The sequence below is a fragment of the Protopterus annectens genome, chromosome 7.part0, assembly GCF_019279795.1.
Source record: "Protopterus annectens isolate FY-2018-M chromosome 7.part0, PAN1.0, whole genome shotgun sequence".
Taxonomy (NCBI): domain Eukaryota; kingdom Metazoa; phylum Chordata; order Ceratodontiformes; family Protopteridae; genus Protopterus; species Protopterus annectens.
In genome coordinates this window covers 1,228,580,692-1,228,602,401 of record NC_056739.1, presented here as the reverse complement: position 1 = coordinate 1,228,602,401, position 21,710 = coordinate 1,228,580,692, and the positions used below count along the sequence as shown (strand labels likewise).

Below are 21,710 nucleotides of genomic sequence, written 5' to 3'. Positions count from 1 at the left end.
GAGAGGACAGGTCGCAAGCTCATAGGAAACAGACTCAATGACTCCCTCTGTTGGGCTGCAGGAACTTCTTGCCTGGAGGCCCCTCTCGGAGGAAAACTTTCTCTTTTTCACCTAAATTGGACTCGTATAACCCAAGACAAGTGGGTTCTGGATGTGGTTTCAAGAGGTTACAAATTCCATTTTCATACCCTACCAAGGCCAAGCGGATGGCCAGATCTTCCAAAACATCAATGGACAGAGGCCTTAAACCAGGTGGAAGCTCTTTTGGCTATGAAAGCCATAGAACTAGTTCCACTTTCAGAGATGGGACAAGGTTTTTACTCAAGGCTCTTTCTAGTCCCCAGGAAGCAAAATTCATGGAGACCCATTCTGGATCTGTCAGTCTTGAACACTTTTCTAGAGATACCAAAATTCAAGATGCTTACTCTACAGCAGCTACTTCCAATGCTGACCAAAAATGCATGGATGGTAACTTTGGATTTAAAGGAGGCATATTTACACATTCCCATCAGGCAGGAATGCAGAAAATACCTCAGGTTCAAGGCCAGATTGAGGCACTTTCAATTCTCTGCGCTGCCCTTTGGATTGTCTACTGTGCCCAGGGTCTTCACCAAATGCCTGGCTCCAGTAGTAGCTTATTGCAGACTCAAGGGAATTCAAATTTACCGTTATCTGGACGACTGTCTTATTCAGGCAGACAGCAAGGATGTCTTACTCCAGCATCTATAGTTTGTTCAGAATCTTCTCAAGTTCCTGGGATTCACTGTAAACATAAAAAAGTCAAATTTGACACCCTCACAACAGATAATTTTTCTGGGCGCTTCTCTAAACACAACAACCCAGATGGCATTTCTGACATACGAAAAACAGTTACAGCTGGCTTCAACTTTCAAAACCTTGGCAACTTTAACTCAGCTATCTGCAAGGAGATTCCTGCAGGCTTTGGGGTACATGGCCTCCTGCATCCTTCTCGTACCATATGCAAGACTACATATGAGGAAAATACAGTGGTACCTAAAAGGTGTATGGTCTCAGCATTGCCACAGTTTAGACATACTGATCGCCGTCCTGCCCTGTCTTCAAAACGAATTCCTTTGGTGGTCCAAGGCATGTACTCTAAACAAAGGAAAACCCTTCTGTCTGCCTCCTGCCACTCAGATACTAACCACAGATGCCTCAGATTATGCATGGGGAGCCCATTTTCAGGGCAACTGTCTGCAGGGCCTTTGGACAAAGGATCAGAAGCACCTGCATATCAATTTAAAGGAAATGTTAGCCATTCAGAGAGCTCTACTGGCCTTCAGACATCTTCTACAACCAGGACAACTACTGATATGGACAGACAACACCACAGTTATGTGGTACATAAACAAGCAAGGGGGATCTCATTTCTACCCCCTTTGCAGACTAGCCATGAATCTGTGGAACACAGCTCTAGCTTGCAATCTGGACCTTCAAGCTCAGTTTCTACCAGGGAAGCAAAACTTCCTGGCAGACAGTCTGAGCAGAAACCTTTCGGACCCACACGAATGGATGCTGGACACCGAAATATTCCAGATGATAACAGCAGTCTGGGGATGTCCTCACATAGACCTCTTTGCATCCCACCTCAATCATCAACTACAGATTTTTTGCACCAGGACTTTCCATGAACAAGCTTGGAAAGTGGATGCACTATCATTCAGTTGGAGAAACCTCTCGGGGTATGCCTTTCCGCCTCTTCCTCTTCTTCCATGGGTATTATTAAAGATCAAACAGGACAAAGCCCAAGATGATAATCTTGCTGGCCCCAAATTGGCCTCGACAGTTTTGGTACCCAACACTGAAAAACCTTTGTCTGGAGCCCCCTTGGGTTTTACCACAGACTCCGAACCGTCTGTCCCAACACCAGGGTCAGGTTCTACACTCCCATGTCAGAACTCTCAACCTGGCGGCCTGGTTAATCCAGGGTCTTTGATTCATTCTCTCCTACCCAAGCAGGTTATGGATGTCATTTTAGAAGCCAGACGTCCTAGCACTAGAAAATCTTATGCAGGAAAATGGAAAAGATTTTGTTCCTGGATGCAGGCTCAGGATTCAGATCCTCTTCTTCCTAACATTCCTTTGATTTTACTTTACCTGACAGACCTCTTACATAAGGGTCTCTCTTTCTCTTCCATTAAGATACATGCCTCTGCTATTTCTGCTCATTATAATACAGACCCTCCAATCTTTTCCCACCAGCTCATGAGACAGTTTCTCAGAGGAGCTAAGAACTGAAGGCCCCCTAGATCTCTTCCCATTCCTGCTTGGGATCTCAACTATGTTTTGGAAAAGCTCACCTTACCTCCTTTTGAGCCTGCTGCCACATCTGACATCAAGTTTTTATCTTGGAAGACAGCCATCCTGTTAGCTCTGACCTCTGCCAGGAGAGTTTCAGAGTTGCAAGCTCTTATGGCTGTAGAACCTTATATTATTTTTCATCAAGACAGGGTGTCTTTAAGGACTAATCCTACTTTCATGCCTAAGGTAGTTTCCAAAGTGGCTTTAAATCAAACTATTCACTTGCCAACTTTTTTCCCCACTCCTCAAAATAAAGGGGAAAGGATCTTACATTCCTTGGATGTACACAGACAACTATGTTTTTACCTGGACAGAACCAAGGACATCAGGAAATCAGAGCAATTGTTTGTTTCTTATGCTTCAAGTTCCCAAGGTAAAGCCATTTCAAAACAGACCATTTCTAAATGGATTGCTCATGGAATCAGATTTTGCTATTCACACCATGGAAAGCAAATCCCAGTATTAGGACTCACTCAACCAGAGCTGCTGCCACTTCACCTGCCTTCCTCAGGGGAGTTCCTACCAAAGACATTTTGGAAGCTGCAACTTGGATTTCAGTGCATACTTTTTCAAAGCACTACAATCTACCTCTCTACTCTAAGTCTAGGGCAGGCTTTGCTTCTGCAGTCTTGCAGGGCCTTTTAGCCGCCCCCTCTACTTTATGACCACCTCCCTTTCATTCAGCTTTGGGATTCTACCCTACAGTCATGACTGCAACAGTGAAACACGATGAACATAGTACAGTTGTGTACACTTACCATAAATATAGATGTTCGAATGTCTTCACTGTTGCAGTCTGGGTTTCCCTCCCTCCTGTCCCCTCTTATTTTTTTCTTTTGTGTGGTTCCTTTTTTCACCATTCTTCTGAGGTGTATTAGCAAAGGGTATGGGACCTTACTCATGTTGGGACTCCTGACATCTGGGGCAAGAAAAACTGGAGAACATGGCGTCGGCTGTCACCTTTGTACTCCTGGCGCTCTGACGTCAGGGAGCATGGCTGAACAGCCGATGCCGGACCCAGACTTTGGGATTCTGGCCGACCGAGGACTGCCTGCCGGCAGGGGAGAACCCTACAGTCATGACTGCAACAGTGAAGACACTCGAACAGCTACATTTATGGTAAGTGTACACAACTGTACTATCTGACCTTTGTCTTTGAGGCTGCTGGATCTGTGACTTCCAGAACCATCTGTGTTGGATCTGGAGATTGTTGTATCTTCTGCTCTGATACCATCTCTGAGTGGAGCATGTTGGAGCCAGATGACTGTGGGAGCTGTAGCACCTTTGCTGGGTCCGAGGTGTTGGTGTCGACTCTGAAGTTGTCGGAGCTGTATCTGCCCATCAGAGCCTTGGCTATGGACAGCTTGCCTCCAACCTTTGCCTCAGGTAAGCTGTCTTCATGTCAGAAGGAGCCAATAGTCTGGAATCATGTCTTCTTGGCACCATCAACCTCTTTCTCCCCAGGGTATTCTTCCTTTGAGGTAGTGGAGAGAGGGTCCTCTACTTCTAGAGGAAGGACAGTTCTCCCTCCCTCAGATCCATCTTCCCAGTCTCATATGTCTTTGTGCTGGAGCATCAACATTCTACCCTACAGGGACAGCCAGCCCAAAGTCTCCAGACTTCTCAGCAATGTATACTCATATCTTCTGATACTTCTCCAGAACATCCCATCACATTAAGATTCATTTTAGTGCAAAGAAAACGGGACTAGAGACTAATTTTTGGATCTCAGTAATCAAAACAAATCAAGTCAGTACACAAAGTTACAGATGGTCATGGTTCAGTCCATTTTTGTCTTTCCTGCACAAGGATGGCTCGATGTGCTCAATAGATCTTCATACTATCACTTACAAATGAACAGATGATCCACAAGACACCTAAGCTTCCAGCTGGAAGCCAGTCATTAACAGTTCAGAGCTCTGTCCTTTTGTCTCACAACAGCCCTCAGGGTATTTACCAAATGTATGGCAGTAGTAACAGCTCACTTGAGACTGCAGGGATTCCGGGTATATCTGTACTTGGACGACTGGCTCATAACTGCTCCAACCAGGCATCCTCTGATAGAAGCATGAGATTATGTACTTCAGTTTTGCTCTAATTTGGAATTACCATCAGTCATGACAAATCACAGCTAGAACCATCTCAAGTATTAAAGTTCATAGGGACCTTGTTCAGTACGGTATCAGTGACAGCCTCCCTTACCAAGGTTACAAACAATTTGATTTCAAGTCAAAAAGATAATTCAAAATTCTTCTCTAGCAGCTCGTTTGATTCTATAAGCCTTGGGGTCAATGTCTGCTGAGACAGTTCTGGTTCCGTTAGCAAGATACCATATGAGAATTCTTCAATGGACCCTAGCAACTCAGTGGTCTATTTTTCACCAACCTATGTTTACCCAAACAAGAATAACTCAGTCTTGCAAAAAATACCTGTTGTGGTGGATTTGTTCAGATCAAATATTACAAGGCCATCCCATAACTCTTCTTCAGCTCAAAGCAATAGGGACCATGGATGCTTCCCAAATTGGGTCAGTGGGGCCTTTCTTGGGAAAGGCAGGCCAACACACCTGGTCCCCCGAAGAAGCCAACATTCACATCAGTGTCCTGGAAGTGAGAGGACTACTACTAGTATTGCAGGCCTTTCAAGACTCTCTCCCTTCTGGGACTATTGGGATTCAGACAGACGATATGTTAGTGACATGGTAGGTACATCAACAAACAAGGAGGAACCAGATCTTACCCCTAGAGGGTGGCAATGGAAAATCTCATCAAATCAATTTCTGAGAAAATCCAAAACGATAGCAGACAAGTTGAGCAGGTCCATTTTATTGCCTCTTGGGTGGTCTCTCAACATGAAAGTTGCAGTAAGGATATTCCATCAGTGGGGCCAAGGATATTCCATCAGTGGGGCCAACCTTGCTTTGACCTCTTTGCATCACCCCAATGACAAGTGCAGCAGGTTCTTTGCCCTGATCCCCCACAGGGGGAAGCACCGAGAGACGCACTCCTCCATGATTCCTCCCCCAGTCTCCTTTATGCTTATCCCACAACTCCTCTAATCCCCAAGTTTCTCCAGAAAACATCTCACTTGAAGGGTACAGTCACCCTCATTGCATCTTTTTGTCCTTGTCAGTTTCCCCTTTCTTTGACTTCATCAAGTTCACCTACAGTGGATTCTGGATCCTATTCCAGATTTCCTGTCTCACCCAAAATATATGATCCACCCAGACATTTCAGACCTAAAATTCCTGCATGGTTTCTTTACTTCCATTAATAGCCAAACAACCAAGACTCTCCTCCCCTGTACTTGGCATTCTTTTGTCTTTCCATTAGCTTCCAGTAGAAAAATTTACAAAAGCAAATGGAAAAGATTTGCTTTTTGGACCTAACAAAGAGACATTGATCCTTTTTCAGCAGCAGTATCTAAAGTTCTTGAGTTTTTGGCTGCAATTTTTAATGAAGGGGCTATCTTCTCGACCATTAAAGTTCAGTTAGCTGCCATTTCTTATTTTCACATAGGACTGAATAATTTACCCTTAGCTTCTTCAAAACTTTGTAAGGCCTTTATAAGGGGAACCTTTCATTTTAGACCCCCTTTTAAAGATCCAACTCTGCCATAGTATTTGAACTTAGTATTACAGGCTTTAACTCAATCTCCATTTGTACCATCAACAAAGTGTGAACTAAAATTTTTAACCTGGAAAATTATCTTTTTAGTAGCAATAACCTCTGCTACAAGCCTCTTTATTTAATTTTCCATAAAGATAAGATACCATTATGAATCAATCCACCCTTCCTTCCTAAGGTGGTATCAGAATCCAACATCAATCCATCTATTAATCTTCCAGTTTTCTTTCCAGATTTCACAAAGAGAGTACATGTTACATTTGTTGGATGTTCACAGACAGTTACGTTTCTGTTTGCATAGAACAAAAAACTGAGAAAAAGAGATCGATTCTTTGTTTCTTTTGCAGAATCTAAACTGGCAAACCAGTTACCAAAGTGTAGGTTTGTCTTTTTTAAAACCATTAAGAGCCCATTCAATCAGGTCCATGGCAATTTCAGCAGTATTTTTATCCAGGTCTTCCATGGACAATATCCGTGCAGCTGTAGCTTGGGCTAATCCTCATACCTTTATTACTCATTACAAATTGTATTTGGTCTGGTGGGGAAGAGCAGCCTTCAGCTCAACAGTGCTCAGGAATATCCTTCCTTAGAGTCCTCTTGGGGATTCAGATAGCTGGGGACTCTGTCACACTTGTTGAGGAATGAATGAAAATTGACATCATCAGATAAAGAAGTTATATACTCATCATAATATTCCATATGTGTTGTCCATTTTCATTTTTCCTCAACTCCTCTCCTTCCTACCCCCTACCATCTGGTTTCTGACTTCTGAAAGAACAAGAAAATACTAAGGTGCCAAATGTTTCTGCCTTTGAGCTCCAGGTATTGGTTTCTCATTTTATAATTGTTTCTAATTTTCTATGAAGCTAAAAGGCAAGCAGAGAAGATCTGAGATATGATGGGAGACTACAGCATTATGGGTAAGGAAGGAGCTCAAGAGTATCCAGTAACAATGAGCTGTAAAAAGCATCTGAGTCAGATCTGAGGGTCAGATCTGAACCCACTTGTTGAGGAAGAATGAAATTGGACATTACAGATGGAGCATTATGGTGAACACATAACTTCTTTATTGAAAATTTATGTGCTCACCATAACATTCCCATCTATGTTGTCCATTTTCATTCTTTCTCAATGCCCCACCCAACTACTCTCTTTCTTTATATACTTCTGGAGAGATCTAAAAGATGTATAGAAACCTCTGTTCCTTGTTTGAGCTCCAGCTTCCCGTTTTCTGTTCTACTTGATCTGGGGGTTCGTTAGGTTGGTGGGGTATTGTGGACAAAGGGAGGAGCTTAAGAGTTCTAGGACCCTATGTTCTGGAATAAGTGGCTGAGATGGATCCAGTTCTTGCATCTGAACACATCAGCTGAGGAAGAATAAAAATAGAAAACACAGATGGAACATTATGATGAGTCTTCTTCTTCTTCTTTCGGCTTTTCCCAGTTAGGAGTCGCCACAGCGGATCAACTGTCCGCTCATGATTGGCAGTGGAGTTTTTACAGTGTCGACTTGCCAGCCTGGCGCCCAACCTTCCATAGAAGGCGCGCACACACACACACACACACACACACACACACACACACACACACACACACACACACACACACACACACATACTGGGATGTGGGAGGAAACCGGAGCACCCGGAGGAAAACCACGCGACCACAGGGAGGACATGCAGACTCCACACAGAAGGCACCCCAGCTGAGGATCGAACCGGAGAACCTCTTGCTGTGAGGCGGCAATGCTAAACGCTGCACCACCGCGGCCACCCTATCATGGAACATTATGATGAGTACATAACTTTATTTTTCACGGTCTGAGGATTTTTAGGACATTGAACAGGAAACTGATTGTGAGGGGACAATTTCTGTTTTCTCCTCTGTAGTTTCTGATTTTGACTCTGAAATGAGTCTTTCTTCTGATAGTCCTTGTGCAAGATTTTCTTTTTCTGAAACCATGTCCAGAATGAATCAGTTGTTTCAGTGGGAAGATAATGATATTCCACTGTTTTTAAAGAAATATCATGATTTATTACAAGTGGAATTTCCTGAACCTACTCCAGTTACTCCTATTCTTGTAGTACCGAAGGATGTTTTTATTACAGCTTGTAACTTGCCTGATTGACAACCTGCTGCCACCAATAAAGCAGACAGATTCTGCAAGTTCCTCAAACTTGTAAGTTTTGTTTTTCTAACTCCATATCTGACCCAGCAGTGATTTCTTTGATAAAAAAACTACTGTTGCTAAACATTTGGAAAATGTTAATCCCTCCACACTCTGATAAGGATGGGAAAGCCTGTAGATTTGAGGAAAAAAGTGTATTCTTCTGCAGCACTTATTTTTAGAATGCATCATTTTCAAGCTTTCATGTTAAAGATCATGTCTAAAGGTGTGAAATGGCCTTTGTTTTTTGCATAAAAAGTTATTTGTGTGCATCATTATGCATATGAACACTTTTTATACAAAAAAAACAAAGGTCATTTTGCACCCATGCATATTACTTTTTCAGAGTATGGAAGACTAAATGTAATAAGCCATGTTTACAGCATTAATATTCATGGGAGGGCAGTGTGCAGTTACATCATTCTGTGTTCCAGCTTTAATAATGCTGGACTAGCATAGGTAAGTAATTATAAATTAGTGACAGTAACAGTGTAGCAGAAAAGTAATGATATAGTCTTCTGCCAAACTGCTATTTTAACAGTTTGGCAATTACATAACTAATTTACAATTACTTACCTACTCTAGCCCAGCATTATTAGAGTTGGAACCCAGAATGATGTATCCTCTTGCTGCCCTTCCATGAATACTAATGCTATAAACACAGCTTACTACATTTAGTCTTCCATGTTCAGAAGCAATATTTAAAACTTAATATTTTTAAAGGCTTCAACACTCACTTTTCTTTTCACACAAAAAAAGTGTTTGCAGGCATAAAGATGTATGCAAACACTTTTTTGTTTGAAAAGAAAAGCAGATTTTGCACCTGTAAACATGATCTTCAAAGTTTATGCTTGCTTCTTTTGAGAATATGAAGAGTATCTTTTCCCTTTTCTGAGGAAAATCATCTTTGTGCGGTTTTATTGCTTCTGTGTCTCGAGTGACTAAACAGTCTTTTGAAGTGTGCTTATAATTCAGGTGATCCCACTTCCACAGCTGATTCTATTGGAACTGTTATGGAAAGGTTTGCTTGGTCACATACACAAAACCTTCCTGAAAATGCTGAAACTGAAATTGAAATTTTGACTTCTCCCTTAGATAGAAAGTTTGTGTTTGAACCATCTGCTGCAGAGTTCCTTAAAAAATGTAACGGGAGAAGAAAGCTGATTCAGGAAGTTTCTCAGATTTTTCAGCTTTCCTGCTACAAATTTGACAAGGGTTAGACTTGCATCTGCACCATTTTATGAAAAGCAAAATAAGAAGACACAGCAAACTGTTTGTAAGCAGGCTTTTAAAAATGCAATGCAAGGGGGTCCCAAGAAGAAGGAAAAGAAGAAACCACCCAAAGAGTGGATGTAAGTGACCTGAGATGTACCTTCCTGGACTATAAGAAGAGAGATGTGATGGATCTGTATGAATAAGTGTCGCAGGCTGGTATGAGCCTCTCATTGAGCAGCATTTTACCGTCACCAAGAATGATATCACAATACAAACAGAAAACTAATTGACCTCAATAATTGGCTTAACTTCTGGTGTTATTCTAAGGGGATCCAGTATTTGTCAGCCTGGGACAACATGATCGACAGACCATGCTGCTTCGCCAGAGACAATCTCCACCTGTCACCACTAGGTTTTTGAATACTGGCCAAGGCATTAGTCACCCCCATAGTGCCTTTTTTAGGCAGTGCCAAACCAACAGATCTACCAATGCAACAAATTCTTCTGATGCCAAGCTGAAGGTACTACTGCTCAATACTAGGAGTCTTAACAAGGAACTGCCCTGGAGAAGGCTGGTGTCTGTGTAGTTAGACATGGTTCAAGACTGCAGAAAGCACCCCAGCAGTGCAAGGCTACAATGCTTATCATGCATTGACTACCCTGTGAATAGGAAAAAATGATAGGAGGAGGTGTTTCCATTTATATAAAAAGCAATCACACCTCTAGATTGGTCAAGCAGGATAATTAGGTTGAGTTACTCCATGTTCAGCTGATCAAAGGCAAAAAACCCCACCATATCATTGCTAGCTACAGGTCCCCAACCATGAACCATGAAAACCGCTCTGCATACCTGAAGTTGCTAGAATCAATTACTATTCAGCCCAACATACTGGCCTTTATAAGGGGAACCTTTCCCCTTTTAAAGATCCAACTCTGCCATAGTATTTGAACTTAGTATTACATGCTTTAACTCAATTTCCATTTGGACCATCAACAAAGTGTGAACTAAATTTTTTAACCTGGAAAATTATCTTTTTAGTAGCAATAACCTCTGCTACAAGCTTCTTTATTTAATTTTCCATAAAGATAAGATACCATTATGAATCAATCCACCCTTCCTTCCTAAGGTGGTGTCAGAATCCAACATCAATCCATCTATTAATCTTCCAGTTTTCTTTCCAAATTTCACAAGGAGAGTACATGTTACATTTCTTGGATGTTCACAGACAGTTACGTTTCTGTTTGCATAGAACAAAAAATTGAGAAAAAGAGATCGATTATTTGTTTCTTTTGCAGAATCTAAACTAGCAAACCAGTTACCAAAGTGTAGGTTTGTCTATTTTAAAACCTTTAAGAGCCCATTCAATCAGGTCCATGGCAATTTCAGCAGTATTTTTATCCAGGTCTTCCATGGACAATATCTGTGCAGGTGTAGCTTGGGCTAATCCTCATACCTTTATTACTCATTACAAATTGTATTTCATCTGGAGGGGAAGAGCAGCCTTCAGCTCAACAGTGCTCAGGAATATCCTTCCTTAGAGTCCTCTTGGGGATTCAGATAGCTGGGGACACTGTCACACATGTTGAGAAATAAATGAAAATTGACATCATCAGATAAAGAAGTTATATACTCATCATAATATTCCATATGTGTTGTCCATTTTCAGTCTTCCTCAACTCCCCTCCTTCCTACCCCCTACCATCTGGTTTCTGACTTCTGAAAGAACAAGAAAATACTAAGGTGCCAAATGTTTCTGCCTTTGAGCTCCAGGTATTGGTTTCTCGTTTTATAATTGTTTCTAATTTTCTATGAAGCTAAAAGGCAAGCAGAGAAGATCTGAGATATGATGGGAGACTACAGCATTATGGGTAAGGAAGGAGCTCAAGAGTATCCAGTAACAATGAGCTGTAAAAAGCATCTGAGTCAGATCTGAGGGTCAGATCTGAACCCACTTGTTGAGGAAGAATGAAAATGGACAACACAGATGGAGCATTATGGTGAATACATAACTTCTTTATTGAAAATTTATGTGCTCACCATAACATTCCCATCTATGTTGTCCATTTTCATTCTTTCTCAATGCCCCACCCATCTACTCTCTTTCTTTATATACTTCTGGAGAGATCTAAAAGATGTATAGGAACCACTGTTGCTTGTTTGAGCTCCAGCTTCCCGTTTTCTCTTCTACTTGATCTGGGGGTTTGTTAGGTTGGTGGGGCATTTTGGACAAAGGGAGGAGCTTGAGAGTTCTAGGACCCTATGTTCTGGAAGAAGTGGCTGAGATGGATCCAATTCTTGCATCTGAACACATCAGCTGAGGAAGAATAAAAATAGAAAACACAGATGGGACATTATGATGAGTCTTCTTCTTCTTCTTCTTTCGGCTTTTCCCGGTTAGGGGTCGCCACAGCAGATCAACTGTCCGCTCATGATTGGCAGTGGAGTTTTTACAGTGTCGAGTTGCCAGCCCGGCGCCCAACCTTCCATAGAAGGCACACACACACACACACACACACGCACACGCACACACACACACACACACACACACACACACACACACACACACACACACTCACACCTAGGGCCAATTTGGAGTGTCCTATCCACCTACAGCATGTCTTTGGGATGTGGGAGGAAACCGGAGCACCCGGAGGAAACCCACGCGACCACAGGGAGGACATGCAGACTCCGCACAGAAGGCACCCCAGCTGAGGATCGAACCGGAAACCTCTTGCTGTGAGGCGGCAATGCTAAACGCTGCACCACCGCGGCCACCCTATCATGGAACATTATGATGAGTACATAACTTTATTTTTCACGGTCTGAGGATTTTTAGGACATTGAACAGGAAACTGATTGTGTGGGGACAATTTCTGTTTTCTCCTCTGTAGTTTCTGATTTTGACTCTGAAATGAGTCTTTCTTCTGATAGTCCTTGTGCAGGATTTTCTTTTTCTGAAACCATGTCCAGAATGAATCAGTTGTTTCAGTGGGAAGATAATGATATTCCACTATTTTTAAAGAAATATCATGATTTATTACAAGTGGAATTTCCTGAACCTACTCCAGTTACTCCTATTCTTCTAGTACCGAAGGATGTTTTTATTACAGCTTGTAACTTGCCTGATTGACAACCTGCTGCCACCAATAAAGCAGACAGATTCTGCAAGTTCCTCAATCTTGTAAGTTTTGTTTTTCTAACTCCATATCTGACCCAGCAGTGATTTCCTTGATAAAAAAACTACTGTTGCTAAACATTTGGAAAATGTTAATCCCTCCACACTCTGATAAGGATGGGAAAGCCTGTAGATTTGAGGAAAAAAGTGTATTCTTCTGCAGCACTTATTTTTAGAATGCATCATTTTCAAGCTTTCATGTTAAAGATCATGTCTAAAGGTGTGAAATGGCCTTTGTTTTTTGCATAAAAAGTTATTTGCGTGCATCATTATGCATATGAACACTTTTTAAACAATAAAAACAAAGGTCATTTTGCACCCATGCATAAAAAACAGTTTTAAATATTGCTTTTTCTGAGTATGGAAGACTAAATGTAATAAGCCATGTTTACAGCATTAATATTCATGGGAGGGCAGTGTGCAGTTACATCATTCTGTGTTCCAGCTTTAATAATGCTGGACTAGCATAGGTAAGTAATTATAAATTAGTGACAGTAACAGTGTAGCAGAAAAGTAATGATATAGTCTTCTGCCAAACTGCTATTTTTAACAGTTTGGCAATTACATAACTAATTTACAATTATTTACCTACTCTAGTCCACACAGCTTACTACATTTAGTCTTCCATGTTCAGAAGCAATATTTAAAACTTAATATTTTTAAAGGCTTCAACACTCACTTTTCTTTTCACACAAAAAAAGTGTTTGCAGGCATAAAGATGTATGCAAACACTTTTTTGTTTGAAAAGAAAAGCAGATTTTGCACCTGTAAACATAATCTTCAAAGTTTATGCTTGCTTCTTTTGAGAATATGAAGAGTATCTTTTCCCTTTTCTGAGGAAAATCATCTTTGTGCGGTTTTATTGCTTCTGTGTCTCAAGTGACTAAACAGTCTTTTGAAGTGTGCTTATAATTCAGGTGATCCCCCTTCCACGGCTGATTCTATTGGAACTGTTATGGAAAGGTTTGCTTGGTCACATACACAAAACCTTCCTGAAAATGCTGAAACTGAAATTGAAATTTTGACTTCTCCCTTAGATAGAAAGTTTGTGTTTGGACCATCTGCTGCAGAGTTCCTTAAAAAATGTAACGGGAGAAGAAAGCTGATTCAGGAAGTTTCTCAGATTTTTCAGCTTTCCTGCTACAAATTTGACAAGGGTTAGACTTGCATCTGCACCATTTTATGAAAAGCAAAATAAGAAGACACAGCAAACTGTTTGTAAACAGGCTTTTAAAAATGCAATGCAAGGGGGTCCCAACAAGAAGGAAAAGAAGAAACCATCCAAAGAATGTATGTAAGTGACCTGAGATGTACCTTCGTGGACTATATGAAGAGAGATGTGATGGATCTGTATGAATAAGTGTCGCAGGCTGGTATGAGCCTCTCATTGAGCAGCATTTTACCGTCACCAAGAATGATGCCGCAATACAAACAGAAAACTAATTGACCTCAATAATTGGCTTAACTTCTGGTGTTATTCTAAGGGGATCCAGTATTTGTCAGCCTGGGACAACATGATCGACAGACCATGTTGCTTCGCCAGAGACAATCTCCACCTGTCACCACTAGGTTTTTGAATACTGGCCAAGGCATTAGTCACCCCCATAGTGCCTTTTTTAGGCAGTGCCAAACCAACAGATCTACCAATGTAACAAATTCTTCTGATGCCACGCTGAAGGTACTACTGCTCAATACTAGGAGTCTTAACAAGGAACTGCCCTGGAGAAGGCTGGTGTCTGTGTAGTTAGACATGGTTCAAGACTGCAGAAAGCACCCCAGCAGTGCAAGGCTACAATGCTTATCATGCATTGACTACCCTGTGAATAGGAAAAAATGATAGGAGGAGGTGTTTCCATTTATATAAAAAGCAATCACACCTCTAGATTGGTCAAGCAGGATAATTAGGTTGAGTTACTCCATGTTCAGCTGATCAAAGGCAAAAAACCCCACCATATCATTGCTAGCTACAGGTCCCCAACCATGAACCATGAAAACCGCTATGCATACCTAAAGTTGCTAGAATCAGTTACTATTCAGCCCAACACACTGCTCATTGGTGATTTTTAGCTACCCTTTTATAAACTAGGAAGCATACATAACCATTAACATGCAGGCTCAAAGATTCCTAGACTTTGTCAATGCAAGTGCACTGGAACAGCTGGTCTGCAGTCCCACTAGAGTTTCAAATATCCTTGAGATAGTACTCACAAATATGGGGGAGCATTGCACCCCCCACCCCCATCGTAATGTCCTCATTGGATCATAACTCAGTCTCCTTTGAAATAAATGTAATGGTAGAACACCCATCAAACCCTAAAACCCTAAAGAATTTTACCAAGGCAAATTACCTAGGTAATTTTAAAACTCTCCCAATTCCAAAACCATGGAGGCCTATGCAGAAGCTTACACAAATGCCCTGTACAACCACTTAAACAGCTGCAGGAGTACCTGACGAAATTAAATCCATGTCTACCTAGAAAAACAAGCCAATCTGATGGACCACTGGCATAAATAGACTGTACAGTAGAAGGTAGAAATTCCTGTCTAGAAGTAAGTGGGAGGGAGTACAACAGAGAATAAAATCTCTCCTTAATCTCAACAGGGAAATCAGGGAACTAGTCAAGTCTTCAAAAGCTAAATTATGAGACTAAAATTGCCTCCCAAGCAAAGGATAACCACAAAGCATTTTTTAGTTATGTCCTAAATCTTGAAATAGGAAATCTCCAGACTCTAGATCCTACCCAGTTCAGCTTTATCAAGGGCAGGTCCTGCCTGTTCAGTCTGGAGGACTTCTTTGAGAAGGTCACAAGGCCATGGATGACAGTACAACAGTGCATATCATGTACCTTGACCTGGCCAAGATATTTGACACAATACCCTGGGTATTATAGATAAACTCACAAAACTGGACATAGATCTGTACGTCACAGATGAATAGCCAAATGTCTCACGGATAGGACACATGTTGTTAGAGTGGGGGAATTCACATCCAGTATGAGGCCAGTCACCAGTGGAGTACCACAGGGCTCAGTCCTGGGTCCCCTACTGTTAGAGTATATGCTTTCCAGATGTAACCACAAATGTACATGACCTTTGGCTGACCAAGTTTGCTGATGACTGCAAGTTGGGGGCAATCAATGATTCCCCAAATGATGTTGATATCCTACAGAAAGTCTGACGCAAACTAATGATTAGTGTCAGAGCCATGGCCTCAAACTAAATGCAAAGAAGTGCATAATAACACCTTTTGGGAAATCAAATACCCCTGCAAACTACAACATTGATTGCCCCTGCCCCCCCCCCCAAGAGTGGACCTAATGGTGAGAGATCTGGGTGCTCAAATAGTAATCTGAATTTTGACCACCATCTGTCCATGGTGGTGAGGAAATCCTTCTATGTGGCTCAGCTTACAAGTAAGTGCATGGCATCCAGATCTAAGGGTGTCATAGTACCACTGTACGCGACTCTCATTAGACCAATAATTGAGTACAGTGCACCCTTTGGCATGTATCTCACCAGGCACTTGCAACAGTTGGAGCATCCTTAGAGGTTTCTTACCAAAAAAATACAGGGTATAACTAATATGTCCTAATTCCCTACTGATTACTGAGTGATTATCTGTGCCTGACCTACAGTGCAGTCTCTGACCTAGCCCTGATGGAAATGTTGCATATTCGCAAAACTAACTGCACAATGGTTACCCGCTCCAAAGATCTAAACCTGATCTTTGATATGAATAGATCATGCTGGAGAGACAGATATGCATCCCAGAGACTGCCCCTCCTCTGGAATAGGTTTCTTATTCACATGAAGCAGAGCACTTCCCTGACCCTCTTCAAGCGCAGTCTAGACCACTGGATGGGAAATCACAAATTCACTCCTGGGGTAGTGCCCATGTCCCCTATGGAAAAAAAGTCTGTAAAAATTGTCGAAACTCCACTTGCTGACCCTTGTTTTCTTTCTCCTAGGGATAGAAAATTGGGTAAAATCTGGGTATAAATGCCTAGGCTTGCAATGGCTCTTGAACCATTAGCCTAGTAATCTCCTGTGAACTTAACAACCTATGAAAAAAAGTAGACCTATATCTAACTCTATTTCTTATTTTCTTATTTTTTTTGTCCAGGCAAGCCAAAGCCTCAGCAAGGGAATTTCTCAGGATATTAGGTTTCATGGCATCCATGATTCTCATTATGTTTTAGCCAGACTCCACAAGAGAAAAATTCAGTGGTACCTAAAATCAGTTTGATGTTAACATCAGCACCTCCTGCTATTCCAGATTCCTGTTTTGGGATTTGTAAAAAAAGAATTCCTTTGGTATCCTTTGGTACAGAGACCAGTTTTATCTGAATCCAGGTCTTCCATTTTCATTCCAGCTCCGGCACAGTGTGTAAATATAGACACCTCAGACTTTGTATGAGGAGCAGTGTCTATGGGAGTACAAGTGCAGGTTCTGTGAAGCAAAGGGGAAAGACCAAACTTCATAAACAAAAAACAGATGTTGGCAGTAATTACTGCTGTCATCTCTCCCAATCATCTGTGTCCTCAGGAGCATTACAGTGATTAAAGACAGCACAAGGATGTGGTACATAAAAAACACAGGGGAACTGGATCTTATTCTCTATGCAGACCAGTCATACCAGCCTGGAATATATCTTTTTAGCTCAGTCTTACTCTACAGGCATCATACATGCTGTCAGAACAAAATTTTTTTTGTCAGACAAGCCGAGCAGGACCTGGACAGATCCTCACAAATGGAAACTGAAGCAAAGAGTATTCTAGGAATTGATCCGGTTGTGTGGAACATCTTAGGTCTATTTGTCCTTATTCATAACAGTCAATTGCCAAAAATTTGCTCCAGAACTCCATGCAAGGAGGCCTGGAAAAGAGAAGCATTTTATTTTCCTTGGATTGTGTAGATAAGTGTGTATATTGAATCTAGTCAGCCACTGTAGCTAGACAGCACATGCATATAAGTTACTGAGCATGTGCGAGATCAGTACCATTTTGTGTAGTCAGTCATTATGAATGTAAGCTTGAATGGAGATGCATGTGTGTGTTTTAGAAGTAACAAGTCAGTCAGTAAGCAAATGAAGTATGAAGTATATGTACAAGTTACAGCTCCTGATGTGTATATGTATAATAAACAACTTGAACACATACCCAGCCTCAGTGTCTCATTTGAATACATGAGACATACGGCAGATAGGAATGCTCCTGAATGCTGTTCCATCTTTTCCACTGATATCCAGAGTCATTTTGAAGATTCAAAAGGGCTCTCCTAAGTTCTTTGTGGTGATTCCTTTCTGACCCAGGCAACAATGGTTCTTCCTTCTGTAGTAAATGGCTAGTGGAAATTACCACAATCTTCCTTACACACTGAACCTACTCACACAGAGTAGGGGGTGTTTTTACTCTCCAGTTTGAAACAACTTCAGCTAACTGCATGGATAATAGTGTCTTAATACCCTTTGTGCACTTTTTTGAGGATGTGCAGCAGGTATTAAAGGAGTCAAAGAAGCCTGCTACTAGGAAATCACATACTGTGAAAAAAGAAGATTTTCTAGTTGGTGCTAAGACCCTCTTAAGGCTAGTATTTTTCTGGTTCTACAATATTTGTGTGTTACCCTCTGGCCTTTCTTACTCCCCTGTCAAGGTACACTTGTTAGCCATTTCAGCATGTCTGGTTGTGGATCCTCCCATTTCAAAGCAGTCATGTTAAAATGTTTTTGAAAGCAAGGGTATAGCCAGGCATACTGTTTGTACTCTAAAGAGTACATTTTTTTCTTTGCATCACATCAGTATGGCTTTTTTTCAGTCATATTATGTCTACAGTTGTCTAAATGAATGCCTTCCATAACAGGTTCACTATTGCTAATCTAAAAGCAATATCTTTAATAGTGTTAGGGGGAACAACTGAAAATGTTACTTTATTTTGTTACATTTATTCAGTACTTGGGGGTCAGCATTTTGAGAGATGTCCATTTTTAAGTGATAGGTTTGTGTGTGTGTGTGTGTGTGTGTGTGTGTGTGTGTGTGTGTGTGTGTGTGTGTGTGTGTGTGTGTGTGTGTGTGTGTGTGTGTTTGTGTTTGTGTTGGGGGGGGGGGTACCGCTAGGAGCCTGTGAGTGCAAAATGGAATTTGCTTGCTACACCCTTGTTTGAAAGGGATGTTGCATACCAGGCATCCTACAAAGCAGGTGGCCCATTCTTGGGATCTTAATTTTGATTTGGAAAATGAACTCTTGCTCCATTTGAACCAGCTCAGCAGGCTGATTTGAGGGTCTTAAACATGGAAAACAGTTTTTGCTCATTGCTCTGACTTCTAAAAGAAGAGTATCTGAGTTGCAAGCTTTTATGGTGGGTCAGTCTTAACTCATGTTCCACAAAGACAGGGCTTCCTTAAGCAATAATCATTCTTTTATGCATAAAGTATTATACGAGTTTACTTTAAGCCAAGCTGTCCAACTCCCTGTCTTCTTTCCATAGCCTAAAATTGTGGGAGAAAGGATTCTCCATTCTTAAGATCTCCACAGAAAACTTGTATATTATTTTGGCATTACTAAAATGTTCAGAAACTCTAATCAGTTAATAATTTGCTATGAAAGTAAGAAAAATGGGCAGCCTGTGTCAAAGCAGACTATTTCCACATGGTTGTCCCTTGCTAATGCCTTTTGTTATACTCACCACAATAAGGCAATTCCAGGCAGGTTCAGTGCTGACACTAACAGTGCCTTGGTTCATCTTTAGCTTTTTGGAAAGGGGTGGATTCTAGATGTATTCTAGCATCAGGAACTTGGTTCTCTGTACATACCTTTATAGAGTACTTCAAACTAGATTCCTTCTCTATGTCTATAGCAGGCTTTGCTAGGACCATTCTCAATGGGCACCTGGACTCTCATCCTCCTTCCTCCAAGTCAGTACAAGCTACCTGTATAGCTAAAGCTGCTGCAGCAGTGAACAAATGGTAAACTTACTACATCTACTGTTATTGTGAGTTTAGTTGCACAGCTGTACTTTCTGCATACACCAACACCACCAAACCATCAAGTGGAGGTTCCTAAGTGCCAATGAAACCAGTGTTATTCCAATTCTAAGTCTAAATCTAGGGGATTAGTTTGATAAAGAAAGTTTTATTTACAAATAAGGCAGTACAAGATGATGACTTCATATAGTTCGTTTTGTAAAAATGTTATCTTCACTTATTTTTTTTTCTTTTGTTATTAAGAGGTACTTTAGATTTTTTTTTTGCGAATTTAGGTAGTTTTCCCTATTTTCAGTCAAGATATTTTAGAATATGTCATGTGTTGCTGATGTTTTACCATAGAAAAGTTTAGCTCAAAAACATAAATACAGGAAAAAAAAATTTTTTGCTGGGGGCAACCCTCTCACACCCCATAACATACAAACATATTTGCACTACTCTCTTGAACAAATGGAATAAACTGAGATATAACAAAGTTATGTAAAAGCTGCTTGCATGGACATACTTCATCAAAATGTATCTATACTATTGAGGTTTTATTTGCAAGAGAGCAAAGCATATTTTTCATGTTAAGTGAGCATTTTTAAGCAACTTACAAGAAAAGGCGTGAGTGAAGCTGTTTGCTTGGTTGTGCAGTGTGGATCAGGAAATTGTCAGCAAGAAATAAACAAAAAGCTTATTGTCACAGGACAATGTATAGAATTCAATGCAAGTTGGTAAAGAGATTACAGCCATTAATAACTGATGTGGGGGAATGGGAATATAATAGGTTTGGAAGATGTGAGACACAGAGGGCCTAAAGTAATTTAGTATGAAAGAAAGAACACTTCAACAGAAATAAGGATGAATCAAATTGTTGCAGAGCCCATTGTATGCCAGTCAGTCACTGGAGTAAGGACAAGTGCATGCAAGGAGCAGGGAATTAGATGAAAGAACAGTTTACCAGGACCAGTTTGACACTGCCTCAGGTTCTCTGATCTCCTCACCAGCCACACAAACTTGATGGATAAAAAGAGGAAGAAGAGGTCATGGCAGTAGCTGATGGCCAGCTCTGGGGAGCCAAAAAGTGTAAAAAAAAAAAAAAAAAAAGTTGCAGGCTGAAAGTAATAATGAGCTAGCTAGAATCTCAGGATCTGTTTCCAAGAAAGCCTTATTGGGAGATGCAACTATACATCCTCCTTATCCAATGTTGCTGTGTAAGATCCTTTTCTTGTGGATGGAAAAACTTTTTTTAATATTACCACTGAACATCTAGATATCCATGTTTCATGCCTAACAAGTTTAGTACTTTTCTTATAATGGCCTTTTTGGGTACCAGAACGTGCTTAGAATAGGAATGTTATCCTCTTTGAGTAGGGTTATCCATTGTATTGCCTTTTTGTCCAGAATGTCATTCATATGTAGCAAAGTTTTTGCAACATGATGAAGAGATGGGTGAAGAACTGAATGTAAAAGACTTTGTTATAAAAATTCTGTTGTGCAACCAAGCAACTCTCGACTACTGCTTGTGACAGCCATTTGTTTTTATTTACTGTTTTCCATACAGAAAGCTGAAACTGGAAACTACTTTCCAGGAGACGTGGATTGGCAGCAAGGCAGGGAAAAAGAGCTCTCTCCTGTTGGCCATCCGAAAAAACTCTGCCATGTAGTTCATTTTCAGCAAAAGTTATGGAGAAAATGTAGGCAGTCCAGGGAACAAATAGGATGTATCCTTACAGTGTGAATTAAGAAATGCAGAAGATACAGTTTACATCATGTAAAAGTCATCCTCTTTTTCATGGGATAAGGAAAAAGGCTTGTTTTCCCTTTTCTTTTTCTGTATTTGACCTTCAACTCTATTGGTGAGCATACCTAGAATTCAGTGTTAAATGTAGGCCTGTGTTAGTTGGGAGGAGGTTGCTGCTGTTGCAAAACCACTTCTTGGCTGACTTTAACATGCTGTCTGGCAAAGACTTTGTAATCAGTAACTGATGGAAATAGTTTGCTTATGAATAGCTGTGATAAATAGCTGTGAGGGGGACAGCACCTCTTTGCAAGTCACCAATTTAATTTTTTTCCATAATCATACACTGGAACAGCCTGAGGAAAAAGAGAATCCTACACATGTAGCATACTTCCTGCAGCCTGTTTCAAACGTATTAACAATAAAAGTAATTTGAATTTTACAGGCTGTAATGCTGGTGATGGTAACTGCTATGTAGATATCTTAATGACCAGATTTGAA

At 40.9% G+C, this 21,710-nt stretch overlaps 1 protein-coding gene across 1 annotated transcript in view; it reads left to right on the top strand.

Moving 5' to 3' along the window:
- Nucleotides 1–21,710, top strand: part of DNAH1 (dynein axonemal heavy chain 1) — a 5,225,710-nt gene that overhangs the window by 151,893 nt on the left and 5,052,107 nt on the right. The window lies entirely within an intron of this gene.